This window comes from Nicotiana sylvestris, chromosome 1 (assembly GCF_000393655.2).
Source record: "Nicotiana sylvestris chromosome 1, ASM39365v2, whole genome shotgun sequence".
NCBI classification, from domain to species: Eukaryota; Viridiplantae; Streptophyta; class Magnoliopsida; order Solanales; family Solanaceae; genus Nicotiana; species Nicotiana sylvestris.
In genome coordinates, this window is record NC_091057.1 from 26507561 (window position 1) to 26522686 (window position 15126).

The window sequence follows — 15126 nt, forward strand, 5'->3', positions numbered from 1 at the left end:
AAGCTATACCCATTGATTTTCAATTTGGCGGGTAGATCACCCCATAATTCAAAGTAAATTAGGAGAAAAGCTTAGTAACATTTGATCTAAAATCTAAGTAAAATTATGAACGTAAGTTGCGACAACTTTTGTCGACTTTTGTTTCATAACTCGTTTGACCTCAAGACTTATGATACGGATATTATATGATTCAAATACCTTAAAATACGACCTTATGAGTATATTAAGCACCTCTAGGTTGACTCGAAAATACGCCTGACAACATCCTTGATTCGTTTAACTTCTAATACTTGTTAACCACCTTTATACACCTTTATATCATTTAAGACTAATAGGATTAACTTCTTATCATCTCAAAGATAATCTCTTCTTTGTTTTATGTTGATTAACCTACGACATAAACTAATGTACGTGAATATGGGTTGTAACACCCTCCCCCCTAGGAACATTCGTCCTCGAATGTAAGGGTTTATGGGTAGTCCAAATCATCGTGGATTCCAATAGAAATTTCCGGTCAATTTTCCCCTTATAAGATGGTCACTAGCCAAACTTGCAAGTAGTTAAGCCCAACATATAGCCTCACAAGGTTATATAAAGCATAATGGATATGTACATTATCTGTATATCACCATTTTGTATTAAGGAAGAGTATTCTCAAGCTATTGCTTACCTCATAGAGCTGTTTCACTTTCTAATACATTTTGCGTTCCCCTGGCATCCTTGTTATCTTCCTTCTGGAACAGGTAAGGGTATTTAGACTTCATCTACTCTTCTACTTCTCATGTCATTTCTTCCATATTCTTGTTCCTCCACAATATTTTGATGGAAGCTACATCTTTTGTTCTCAGCTTGCGGACTTGTCGATCTAATATAGCCACTGACACTTCTTCATATGATAGAACTTGTAAATCTTTGATAGGGATGGCTCGAGAAGGGTCTCCAATACATTTCCTCAATATAGATACATGGAATACTAGATGGACAAATTCCAATTCGGATGGCAATTCTAACTCACAAGCAACCTGTCCAATTCGTCAAAGAATTTTATATGGACCGATATACCGCGGACTCGGCTTATCCTTCTTCCCAAAACGCATAACACTCTTCATGGGTGAGATCCTCAGGAAAACCCAATCACCAACCTCAAACTCCAGATCACGACGTCGTACATCGGAATAAGACTTTTGCCTGCTTTGTGCCGTCCTTAGTCGTTCTTGTATCACTTTCACCTCCTCAATGGCTTGGTGAATTAAATCTGGCCCATATAATTCTATTTCCCTGACTTCAAACCATCCAACTGGTGATCTACATCTTCTCCCATATAGTGCTTCGTATGGAGCCATTTTAATACTGGAATGTAGCTATTATTGTAGGCAAATTCTATGAGTGGTAGATGGTCATCCCAATTCCCCTTGAAATCTAGAATACATGCTCGTAGCATATATTTAAGTGTTTGAATGGTACGTTCGACCTGTTTGTCAGTCCGTGGATAGAATGTAGTTCTGATATTCACTTGTGTGCCTAAACCCTTCTAAAAAGACCTCCAAAAGTTAGCCGTAAATTAAGCTCCTCGGTCTGATATAATAGATACCCGCACACCATGAAGCCTAACAATCTCCTTGATATACAACTTCGCATGATCTTCAGCCGTGTAAGTTGTCTTAACTGGCAAAAAATAGGCACATTTTGTAAGTCGATCAACTATCACCCAGATGGAGTCAAACTTATGATAAGAGCTAGGTAATCCAATAATGAAGTCCATATTAATCACCTCCCATTTCCAGTTCGGAATCTCTATATTGTGAATCAATCCACCGGGTTTTTGATGCTTGATCTTTACTTATTGACAATTAGGACACTGGGCTACAAATTCTGCAATAGACTTCTTCATGTTATCCCGCCAATACTGCTCCTTAACATTATGATACATCTTTGTCGAGCCGGGATGGATAGAATATCAGGATTGATGAATCTCATTCATAATCTTCTCTCGTAACCCTTCCATATTAGGCACAAATAATCGGCCCTGGTATCTCTGTGCCCCATCTCCTCCGATCTCAAAAGCCGTAATTTTACACTGCTGAATACTCTCTCTCAATCGTACTAAGATAGGATCTTCATATTGCCTTCCTTTTACCTCGGCTACCAAAGATGATTCTGATGTATTCTATACAGTAACACCTCCGTCATCAGAGTCTAACAATCTAATTCTCATATTGGCTAGCTGATGAAGCTCTTTAGTCACCCCCTGTGTACCTACCTCAATGTGTACTAAATTGCCCATTGACTTACGACTGAGAGTGTCTGCCACAACATTGGATTTACCAAGATGGTACAATATCTCGACATCATAATCTTTTAGTAATTCAATCCACCTACACTGCCTCAAATTCAACTCCTTCTGCTTGAAGATGTATTGTAAACTCTTGTGATCTATGTACATGTCAACATGGACGTCGTATAAGTAGTGCCACCATATCTTCAAAGCATATATTACTACAGCGATTTCCAAATCATGGGTAAGGTAATTCTTTTTCATGCTTCTTCAATTGTCTTGATGCATATGCAATCACTTTTCTAAGTTGCATCAATACACACCCCAAACCTATACCTGAGGCATCATAATATACCACATAACCTTATGTTCCTTTAGGTAGAGTGAGCACTAGCGCTGATGTCAATCGATTCTTTAGCTCCTGAAAACTACATTCGCAAGTGTCAGACCACTAGAACTTGGTAGCGTTCTATGTTAACTTAGTCAATGGTGCTGATATAGAGGAAAACCCTTCTACAAACTGCCAATAATATCCTGCTAGCCCCAGGAAGCTGCAGACTTCTGATAGTGTTGTAGGTCTCAGCCAATTCTTTACTACATCGATCTTCTGAGTATCGACACTAATACCCTCGTCAGATATCACATGGCTAAGGAATGCTACTGAGTTTAGCTAGAATTCACATTTGAAGAGCTTAGCATATAACTTACGATCCTGAAGCGTCTGTCATACTATCCGCAAGTGGCCCGCATGTTCCGCCTTCGAATGAGAATACACTAGAATGTCATCAATGAATACAATCACGAACACATTAAGATAGGGCCTGAATACAGTATTTATAAGATCCATAAAAGCTGCTGGGGCATTTATTAGCATGGACGACATCACCAAAAACTCAAAGTGCCCAAATCTTGTCCGAAAGGCTGTCTTTGGAATATCCTTCTCCTTAACCCTCACCTGATGATAACCTGAACGTAAGTCAATCTTGGAGAAATACTTGGCACCCTGGAGTTGGTCAAAAAGGTCATCAATACTTTTAAGTGGATACTTGTTCTTTATAGTAAACTTATTCAATTGTCGATAATTGATACACATCCTTAACGACCTGTCTTTCTTCCGCACAAACAAGAATGGGTGCTAGGCCTAATGAAGCCCTTATCCAGCAATTCCTTCAACTGCACTTTCAACTTGCGCAACTCTAACTGGGCCATTCTATATGGAGGGATACATATCAGTTGAGTGTCAGGAAACATATCAATGCTAAACTCAATCTCCCTTTCCGGAGGAAGGCCTAGGAGTTCATCTGGGAAAACATCTGGAAATTCATTGACCATGAGGATTGATTGTAGAGTACGCGGCTTTGCCTCCGCATCCTGAACGCGAACAAGATGATAAATGTAACCTTTTGAGATCATTTTCCTTGCCTTAAGATAGGAAATAAACCAACCTTTCGGTGTAGCGATGTTCCCCTTCCATTCAATGATGAGTTCACTAGGAAACTGAAACCTAACCATCTTCGTACGATAGTCAACATTTGCATAGCATGAGGCCAACTAGTCCATTCCCATTATCACATTGAAAGCAACCATTTCTAACTCAAATAAATTTGTCGAGGTTTGACGACTACAAATCATCACAGTGCAACCTATATATACCCTTCTAGCAATCACAGAATCTCCTATCGGAGTAGATACCGTAAGGGGTTTACTTATCAATTCAGGTTCGACGCCAAAGTTATTAGCCACAAAGGGTGTAACGTATGATAATGCAGATACCGGATCAATCAGCGCATATACATAGTAAGAAAACACAGACAATATACCTGTAACAATATCTAGAGACGACTTGAGATCCTGTCAACCTCGACAGTTTGAGCACCACTCAAACTCGGCACTGCACCTCTACCTCTACCACGACCTGTCAACTACTGAAAACCCCATGCTGGAGGTCGAACTGATGAGGAAGAACTAGACATAGATGCAGTCGGCTAAGCCATACCACCACCTCTTCTGTTAGGATAATCCTGCACCAAATGCCAGGCTGTCTGCAAGAATAGCATGCATCAGAACCTCGATGGCACAGCCCAAAGTGGGATTGCCGCACTGATCACAACGTGGTGTTGGGGGTCTTGTCTGACTAGTATCCTTGTGATGTTGCGAGCCTGATGCCCATAAAATCTGAGCTGGACTAGAATAGGTAAATCAATCATATCGAGTCCTCTGAAACTATGGAGGAGCACTAGCTACAGGTGGCGCCGAACTTCTCGAAGACTGGGGCCTGACACTACCTCTAAAGTCATTAGAATACCCTGCAAATATCTCCCTCTTATGTTGTCCCCTATCCTGCTCCCTATCTACCCTTTGTTGACGCTTACGATCCTCTAGGGTCTGGGCATAATCCTGAATACGGGAAATATACATTCCCTCCACCAAGGAGGCTGTCGTGCACTCATTTATCAGATGTGGTCCCAACCTATTCACGAACATATGCACCCTATCGCTCATCTATGCTACCATATGGGGAGCATACATTGCCAAAGAATCAAGCAGCATACTATACTCTTGCACACTCATATTACCTTGTCTAAGGTTCAAGAACTTATCAGCTCTAGCTCGTCGTATCTCAACCGGTAAGTAGTGACGAAGAAAGGCCTCAGAAAATTCCTTCCACACAGCTGGAGGAGCCTTCGGACCCCTGGATCTCTCCAAACTATCATACCAGAAAATCACTAAATCTCGTAACCGATAAGAGCCAACTCTACTGCCTCTATATCACTAGCATACATAACCCATAGTGTACGATGAACCTGATTAATAAAAGTCTGCGAGTCCTCCTTGGGGTCTGATCTGGTAAACACTGGAGGGTCTAGATTAATAACATTACAAACTCCCATACTAACTGGTTTATCAACATCACCGATATTCTGCCTCTGAGCCTAAGCAGCTACCAAGATAGTTAACAACTGCACCGCACTCCACATATCCTAGTCTGTAGTGCCAGACAGAGGAACTGGTGGTGCTGGGGGCCTTCTAATATCCTCTAGAAGAGACGGAGTAGATGAGGTATGAGACGACATCTCAGTCTGAGCCTCACTTTGGCCTGCTCTGGCTTGGGGCACCTGATTGGTACCCTCTCCCGTAGCTGTATCAAGCCGTCTACTAATTGTTTGCTTCCTAATCGAAGGCATCACTGAAAGACAACAAAGTGAATATTAGAGACGAACACTTACGACTTAACTCTATGCACGATCTAGATTTAGGAAAAAGGTAACAACCCTAGATGTCATGTAGCCTCTTGATTATAAATGTGGCACGCTACACATCCATAATCAAGACTCTACTAGACACATCTCATAAACAACCCCTAGGACAGCCTTGCTCTAATACCAAGTTTGTCACGACCCAAACTAAAGGGCTATGAGTAGCACCCGGTCATATTTGCCAAGAACCAACGTGTATTTTATCTAACCTTCTTTATTATCTTTTAGGGTTGACGAGATTAATATAAATGGTAGACATGGATCATGGACAACTAACAATGAAATATGATGGCATGAACATAGATAACATAGGATGACCAGACAATCAAGAAATTATATATAAGGTACGAGCTACCACGCTACCATAAAAGACTATACAACAAAAATCAACTAACAAGGCATACCAAACTATACATGAGTCGACACTTGTCTATGAGCCTCTAAAGGAACATAAGTGCTGCAACATTGCCTGAAGAGGGCCCCCAATTACCCACAATGTCAATAATTAAAATTCTTACCAAGACCACGACAAGTCCGGAGAAGGGATCTCGCCAATAACCCCTGAATTGGGCAGCCTACTATGGTGGGGGAGCTGCGTCTACCCATCTATCAGGACTTGCAGCACGACATGCATCGTTTGCAAATAAAAAGGACGTCAGCACGAATAAAGTACTGAGTATGTAAGGCAGGAAATCATAAGTACGAGCAATAATATAAACAGGGATAGAGAATATACAACATGTAACATTTGGGTACCTCTTAGGGCTGCTGACACGAAATGCATGATACATACATATATATACACAAACTTTTAAAACATACGCCTGTGTGGGCATCATCATCATATCGTACCCGACCGTAATAGGCTTGGTAAAAACGTACCCGACCATCATAAGGCCTGATAGAATCGTACCCAGCCACATGGAGCTCGGTAAAACCCAACTGATCAGTGGTTGCACAATAGGTGTCGTATCCAGCTGTCTATAGCGCGTATCGGTAGAGTAAAATAGATACATATATATAATGCATATTGGACTCAATGGAATAATATTCAGTTACTTTTGGAATGACGTAATCTCGGTATCCTCTGTACAGGTTATTAGTATTAACTCTTCATCATGAATCTTATAAGAATCAGGAAGTACCAACAACATTGATAACATAATAATAAGAGAAGCAACATCAACATCAATCGCTCCATACGAAGGGAAACAATGTAAGTACTGCTAGCTTCTAAGAGTAGAGTATCTTTGGAAGCTCGTTCATTACATCATGTACAATCGGAGTCGTGAAAAAAAAAAGGAAAGGGATAGCCTCATGTACCTTGTATATACTGCCCAACCTCAAGCTATGCAAATGTCACGACTCCTTAGTCTACAATAGGAGAAATGACACTATCGTCAATGTTTAAGCATCATATTGAGCGTCCCACAAGTGAAAACAATCACCAAACAGCCCAAACAACATCAATATTAATCATATTAAACCTCCCAAAATAGTCCACCAACCGACACCATTACTACCTAGCCTTTCGATATATATTTCACAAGTTCTAGCTTCAATGACTTAGCCGCAACTTGGATAATCTTAAATACATGTAGAATAAGAGGTTACTTACCTTTAGACAGAAAGAACAACTCCAATTTGACCTTAATTGCCCAAGAAATATCCCTCCAATTCTGCCACAACAACAAGGAAACGAAACTAGCAACCAATTCGGGTTTTTCGGTAATAGAATCACTTTAGAAGGCTTGAAATCATCTAGGGTTGATATTAAAAACTTGAGGGAGTATCTTAAAACGGCCTCCCACATGAGTTGGAACAACACAAAAATAAGCAACAACAAGAAGAACAAGAAACTTATTAGCGCCACGGGATTCCCGACACTTGATTTGTGTTGTTCGCCCTTTGTTTGTGTCTTGAATCTTGAGAGAAAATTGAGAGATTTTTTCTAGGTTCTATGGTCTGAATATACTTAAAATTAATGGCTTAAAATGGGTTCTAGGCATATTATATATATCCATATCTCTTAAACTGACTATGTGGGGCCCATAGAGTGATGCTTGGTGCAGTTTCGCGAAAACGCAAATATCTCTATACTCCGATATCATAATAACAAACAGTTAAAAGCGTTGGAAACTAGACTCATTTATATCCAATTTGGTGGGTAGATCACACCATAATTCAATGTAAATTAGGAGAGAAGCTTAGTCACATTTGACCTAAAGTTTAAGTAAAATTATAAGCGTAAGTTGTAACAACTTTTGTCGACTTTTGTTTCATAACTCGTTTGACCTCAAGACTTATGATACGGATATGATATGATTCAAATACCTTTAAACACGACCTGTTGAGTGTATTAAGAACCTCTAGGTCTATCCAAAAATGCGGCTGACAACATCCTTGATTCGTTTAACTTCTTATACTTGTTAACCTCCCTTATACACCTTTGTATCATTTAAGCCCAATAGAATTAACTTCTTATCATCTCAATGATAATATATTCTTAGATTTATGTTGATTAACTTACGACATAAACTAACGTACGTAAATATGGGTTGTAACAAAAATGTTAGGCGTCATCATGATCCCGATGATGAGAATTTCGGGTTGTGACAAGTTGGTATTAGAGCACTAGGCTACATACGTCTCAAGAGTCACATGCAAACTTAGTAGAGTCTGGTGGATCGGTCCAAAATGATCTGTACTTATCTTCCAGAGGCTATAGAGTTAGAAACGATTTCATTTCTATTCTTCTCTGTTGTGCGATTTTATTCTATCATTGTTGATTGAACTCTTCTATTCTGTTCTATCACAGATGGTGAGGATGTGTACCACATCTTCAACTGAGTAGCAGCCAGATCCCCCTGCAGCAGTTCCTACGAAGGGTAGGGGTCGAGGCCGAGGTCGTGTTAGAGGCCGAGGCAAGGGCATAGCTCATCCCCGAGCACGAGCAGCAACACTAGTGGTGGAGCCTCAGGTAGAGTTTGATGAGGAGGTTCCAGCACAAACCGTGCCTGTCAAACCAGCTTAGGTCCCGGAGGGGTTCATCGCCACCCTAGTGCTTCAGGATGCTTTGGTCCATCTAGTGGGTCTTATGGAGAGTGTTGCTCAGACCGACACATTTCCTGAGGCATAAGCCATCTCTCGGGCTAGGGGAGGATTCTAGACTCCCGCTACTCACATTCCGGAGCAGATGGCTCTCCAATTTCAGACTCCAGCAGCCTAGCCAGTGGGAGCAGTTCCTCCAAGTGTTCCAGCACAGACCGGTAATAGATCATCTTAGTCTTCTGAGGCTTTGTAGAGGTTGGATAGGTTTACCAAGCTTTTCCCAGTTCGCTTCAGTGGTGCATCTTCAGAGGATCCCTATGACTACTTGGACAAATATTATGAGGTTTTACGTAACATGGGGATAGTAGAGACTAATAGGGTAGACTTTGCGACATTTCGTTTGTCGTGTTCCACTAAGAAAAGGTGGAGGGATTATATGTTGACCAGACCAACTGGGTTGCCTGATCTTGCTTGGGACCAGTTCTCTCAGTTATTTCTTGAGAAGTTCCTTCCTATCATTCAGAGAGAGAACTATCGGAGGCAGTTCGAGTGTCTACAACGGGGTTCTATGACTGTCACTCAGTACAAGACTCGATTTATGGATCTAGCCCATTATGCTATTCTTCTACTTCCTACCAAGAGAGAGAGGGTGAAGAGGTTTATTGAGGGACTTGGTTAGCCTATTAGATTGTAGATGGCTAAGGAGACTAGGAGTGAGATTTTTTTTAGGTGACAACCAATGATTCCAGGCGAGCTGAGATGGTACTAGCTCAGGGGAGTGGTCAGGGATCTGACAAGAGACCTCGTCATTTAGGTGGTTTTAGTGGTGCCTCATTTGGAGGCAGGTGTACTTTTGGTAGGGGCCATCCTCCCAGGCCATATCAATTAGCGCTTCATACATCCCATAGTGCTTCAGGGAGTCGTGGCCATTATGTGCCTCATACTGGGCAGCCAGCCTACAGTGCACTGCCAACTCCTATCAGTGCACCGTCTATTCAAAGTTATTACCATGGCCAGCTAGCCTGTTTGGGTCATTCTCTATTTCAGAAGCCATAGTACCAGGATGGATGTTTTGAGTATGGTGGTTATGGTCATATTAGGAGGACTTGTCCGAGATTATTGGGCGCCACGCCACAACAGAGTTATCGTGTCAAGATTTCAGCACCGGTTGCATCATTGCCCGCTCAACCAGCTAGAGGTAGGGGTTAGGGAGCTAGAGGTAGAGGTCAGGCCATTAGTGGTGGAGGCCAGGCCGCTAGATGTGGAGGCCAGCCAGCTTGAGGCCATTCTAGAAACATGGTTCAGAGTGGTGGGGCCCAGCCCCGATATTATGCTATTCTAGCCAGGCCTGAGGCTGAGTCGTCTGATACGGTTATCACAAGTATGGTTTTAGTTTATATTAGAGATGCCTCAGTTCTATTTTATATGGGATCTACATATTTATACGTGTCGTCCTATTTTGCTTCATATTTGGTTATGCCTCGTGATTCATTGAGTGCTCCTGTATATGTGTCCACCCCTGTGGGAGATTCTATTATTGTAGATCGTGTCTATCATTTGTGTATGGTTATTATTGGAGGTCTTGAGATTAGCGTAGATCTTCTGCTTCTCGACATGGTTGATTTAGATGTCATTTTGGGTATGGATTGGTTGTCACCTTATCATGCTATATTGGATTGTCACGCGAAGACGGTGACCTTAGACTTGTCGGGGTTTCCTCGATTAGTGTGAAGGGGGACCCTTGTCCATTCTACTAGCAGGATTATCTCTTACATGAAGGCTCGACACATGGTCGAGAAGGGGTTTGTAGCTTGTTTGGCTTATGTCCATAATTCTAGAGCGGAGGTTCCTTCTATGGATTCTGTGCTCGTTGTTCGTGAGTTTCCTAAGGTGTCTTCTGCAGATCTGCCGGAGATGCCACCCGATAGAGATATTGAGTTCTATATCAATTTGGCTCCGGGCATTCAGCCCATTTCTATTCCGCCATACTGCATGGCCCCGCCATAGTTAATAGAATTGAAGGAGTAGTTACAAGATTTGCTTGATAAGGTCTTTATTAGACCTAGTGTCTTGCCTTGGGGCACACCTGTGTTGTTTGTGAAGAAGAAGGATGGATCAATGAGGATGTGCATAGATTATCGGCAGTTGAACAAAGTCACCATCAAGAAGAAGTATCCGTTGTCGAGGATTTACTACTTATTTAATCAGCTTCAGGGATCCAAAGTGTTTTCTAAGATCGATATGAGGTCTGGCTACCATCAGTTGAGGATTAGGGCATCTAATGTCCCTAAGATAGCTTTTCGAACTCGGTATGGCCATTATGAGTTTTTAGTGATGTCATTTGGGCAGACAAATACCCCAGCAGCATTCATGGATTTGATGAACTGGGTGTTCAAGACCTATATGGATTCCTTTCTTATTGAATTTATTGATGATATCTTAATCTACTCCCGCAGTCGAGAGAAGCATGAACAATATCTTCGGATCATTCTTTAGACTTTTAGAGACAACCAGTTATATGGTAAGTTTTCAAAATACGAGTGTTGGTTGAGTTCAGTTACTTTCTTGGGTCAAGTTGCATCAGTAAAGGGTATTCAGGTAGATCCTTAGAAGATTGAGACAATCAAGAACTGGCCTAGACCCATATCAGCTACAGAGATCCGAAGTTTCTTGGGGTTGGCAGGCTATTACCGTCGGTTTGTGGAGGGGTTTTCATCTATAGCAGCTCGACTGATAGGTTGACCCAGAAGGTTCCCCCATTCAGATGGTCGGACGAGTGTGAGGTGAGATTTCACAAGCTCAAGACTATTTTGACTATGACACCAGTGTTGGTGTTGCCCACAAGATCACGACCCTATACAGTATATTGTGATGCATCTCGTATTGGACTTGGTGCAATATTGATGCATGGTGGCAGGGTTATTGCATATGCTTCGCTGCAGCTTAAGGTTCACGAGAAGAATTACCCTGTTCATGACTTAGAGTTGGCAACCATTGTTCATGCGCTGAAGATTTGGAGGCACTATCTTTATGGCATGTCATGTGAGGTGTTTACGGATCATCCGAGTTTGCAGTATTTTGTCAAGCAAAAGGATCTCAATTTGAGGTAGAGGAGGTGGTTAGAGCTATTGAAAAACTATGATAAAACCATCTTATATCATCTCAGGAAGGCCAATGTGGTGGCTGATGCTTTGAGTAGGAAGTCAGCTAGTATGGGCAGCCGTGCATACATTCCTGTCGGTGAAAGACCGCTTGCATTAGATGTTTAGGCTTTGGCCAATCAGTTTGTAAGGTTGGATGTTTCTAAGCCTAGTCGTGTTCTAGCTTGTACGGTCGCTCGGTCTTCATTTTTTGAGCGCATCAGGGAGCGGCACTATGATGACCCTCATTTGCTTGTCCTTAGGGACACAATGCGTCACGGAGATTCCAAGTTGGTCACGGTTGGAGATGATGGAGTTTTGAGGATGTAGAGTCGTGTTTGTATGCCTAATGTGGATGGACTTCATGAGTTGATTCTAGAGGAGGCCGACAGTTGCTAGTATTCTATTCATCTGGGTGCCGCCATAATGTATCAGGACTTGCGACATCATTATTGGTGGAGGAGAATGTCACGCCCCAACCTAGGGAGGCGTGATTGGCACCCGGTGTCGTACTGGCCTGAGCGAACCACTATGTAACTCATTCATTCCTTGTGTAACTATCATGGGCCAAATGGCCACAACTCGTAATGTACAATTGTAAGTGGGCAAATGTTATATTAAAAAACCATCGTTCATAAAACATTAATACATATGGGCCATCAAGGCCTCTGACATACTGTACAACATGAACCTCTGTCTACAAAGCCTCTAAGATTATTTGACATCAAATGGGACAGGGTACCAGCCTACCCAAAAGTCTGTACAAAACTTCTGACATGATGACTCATAGACTCAGCTACACTCCAAATGAGGTGGAGTCTTACCGATCCTTCGCTGAAGCCAATCTCGTCCTATATGATAGCTCGTCAAACTAACTATCTATACCTGCAGGCATGAATGCAGCGTCCCAAACAAAAGGACGTCAGTACGAATAATGTACCGAGTATGTAAGGCATGTACTGAAAGCTGAAACTGAACTGATAATATAATAAGTGAAGGTAACTGGAAGTCAAAGATAATTTGTACATATGCTTACCTGTAGATACTGGCTCAACTCTCTCAATATAGTAAGTAAAATAGTTGTCCGGCCCTATAAAGCTCGGTATATATATATACATATACATATATATATATATATATATATATATATATATATATATATATACATATATATACATATATATATATATGTATATACATGTATATATATGTATATACATGTATATATATGTATATACATGTATATATATGTATATATATATATACATATATATATATACATATATATAACTAACTGCTCTGCCGTAGTAGGCTCGCTCATAAGCGCTCAACCATACTAGGCTCTGTATCTCGACAACTAGGCTCGCTCATAAGCGCTCGGCCATAGTAGGATCAGTTTATAACTTACCATCTGATCAGAGGTTACCCAATAGGGGCCTGTCCATCGATTATAGCTCGATGGTAATAAAAATACTGTAATACTGTATATATAGACTCTCTACTCTCTTAACTAGAAGAAAGAAATACTCAATAATCAAATGCTAATTCTAGACATTATTTTGAATCTCAGATGATTTTACATTCATTAAGGGTTTAATTTTGATTAATTTTTTTTAAAATTCATCAAAGCAAACTTCCAAGTCTTAAACACAATTTTCGAGCGCCTAAGAAAATAACAATTTTCGAAAGAAAATTAAAGTACTAGCAATTAGTATTAGGTAGGATCTTTTCATGTAGTTATTTCTATTTAGCACTCAAACTAAATGATAAACATACTTTACCCCATACTTTAATACTGCTATGCAGTACCATTCATACTATCTATTAAAGAATAGCAAATATAAGAAAAAAGAACTTTAAATTCTGCCTATCATTATATCCTCATCGCGTGTCACCTCTTTTCTTTGTCTTGAATAGCTTGAATTGCATGTCCCGGCTGTCCAAACCCACAGATCATCGAGTTCCATGATACCAAATCTTTGCTCTTCATATTTTCAAAAATGTGAAAAGCATCCTTTACTTCCACACACTTATAATACATTGATAAAAGAGCATTTGCAACATGTTCATAGAAATCAAAACCCATATGAATTATTTGGCAGTGAACGCTTCTGCCATGACCAAAACACCCACTACCCATACACGATCTCAACAAGCTCGTAAACGTGAACTCATTAGGTTTCAAACTATGATCGAGCACATGTAGAGCATATTCAATCACAATAAAAATTTATCAACTTACGTATTTTCTGAGACCCATGAATAGATGATAGAATAATATGACATATAGGGAATCAAGAACATAAGCATCACTATTATTTCTAAGAATAGAGTTATTTACGAAAATTGCGCATTTGCTCGTTTTGTTTGTTCGTTTTGTTTGTGTCGTATAGATCATGCCAAAAAGAAAGAAAGGATAGCCTTAACATACCCGAAGTAATTATTTTCCATACCTCCCAAAATATAGCCAAAAGGAGTTATATTTAAGATCATTTTATGTACCATGTTAACTGGTGTAGTACCAAACCATCCTTACAGTACTCATCTCTTGTAGCTCAAATCTCAACAGTTCAAGTGCTTTTAACTTAACTTTCTTTTTCTTCAATAAAATCCACACTGCTCGCTCAGTAACACAACTCTTAAATTATCTAACAATAAGCCACGATAATCAAATCAATTCCCACATTAGAATTTGAAAACCCTTGTTGTACACGTTTCCAATATATCACAGCTGAACTCGATCCTTAGGTTATAAGGTTCCAACATGTCAAGACAAGTTTCAGGCAAAACTCACAAATATTTGATTAATTTTAATCTTAATTTGCTTAAACCTATTGCTAGATGGATGGTCCTCCCTCAAATACTCATTCTCAAATATTTTTCCCAAAAAAGGAACCTTAGGATAACTAATATGTAAGATGTACACTTCAAGAAAATGGAGGCTATGAATTTAAGTCTTAAGAATGATAGATACGTGGTAGGGGTCTTAAATGCCACCTTTTAAATGACTTTATAGTCATTGCTTTGAATGGGAGGGGCTTCCACGTGGGGATGGTCAATTCTTATCCAACAGTGTATTAATTAATTAATTAAATAATACCCCGCTAACCGGTAATTAATCAATTACTCGCGTAATTAAGAACTGTTTTAAATTACTTAAATTCTACTTATTTTTAATGCACTTTATACATCGTACTATTACGGTCATGCAGTACCATATAAAATAAATACATACATTATTATATCATTAAAAAAATTCTTTAAAAATGCATATATTTTCTCAACTTCTAATTTTCCTAATCTCATATAAAGAGTAAAAAATTTCGTACGCTTAATTCTTAAAATGGTAAAAAAAAGGATAACCTTCTTTTCTTGTGAAAAATAATAACTCATATCTTTATAA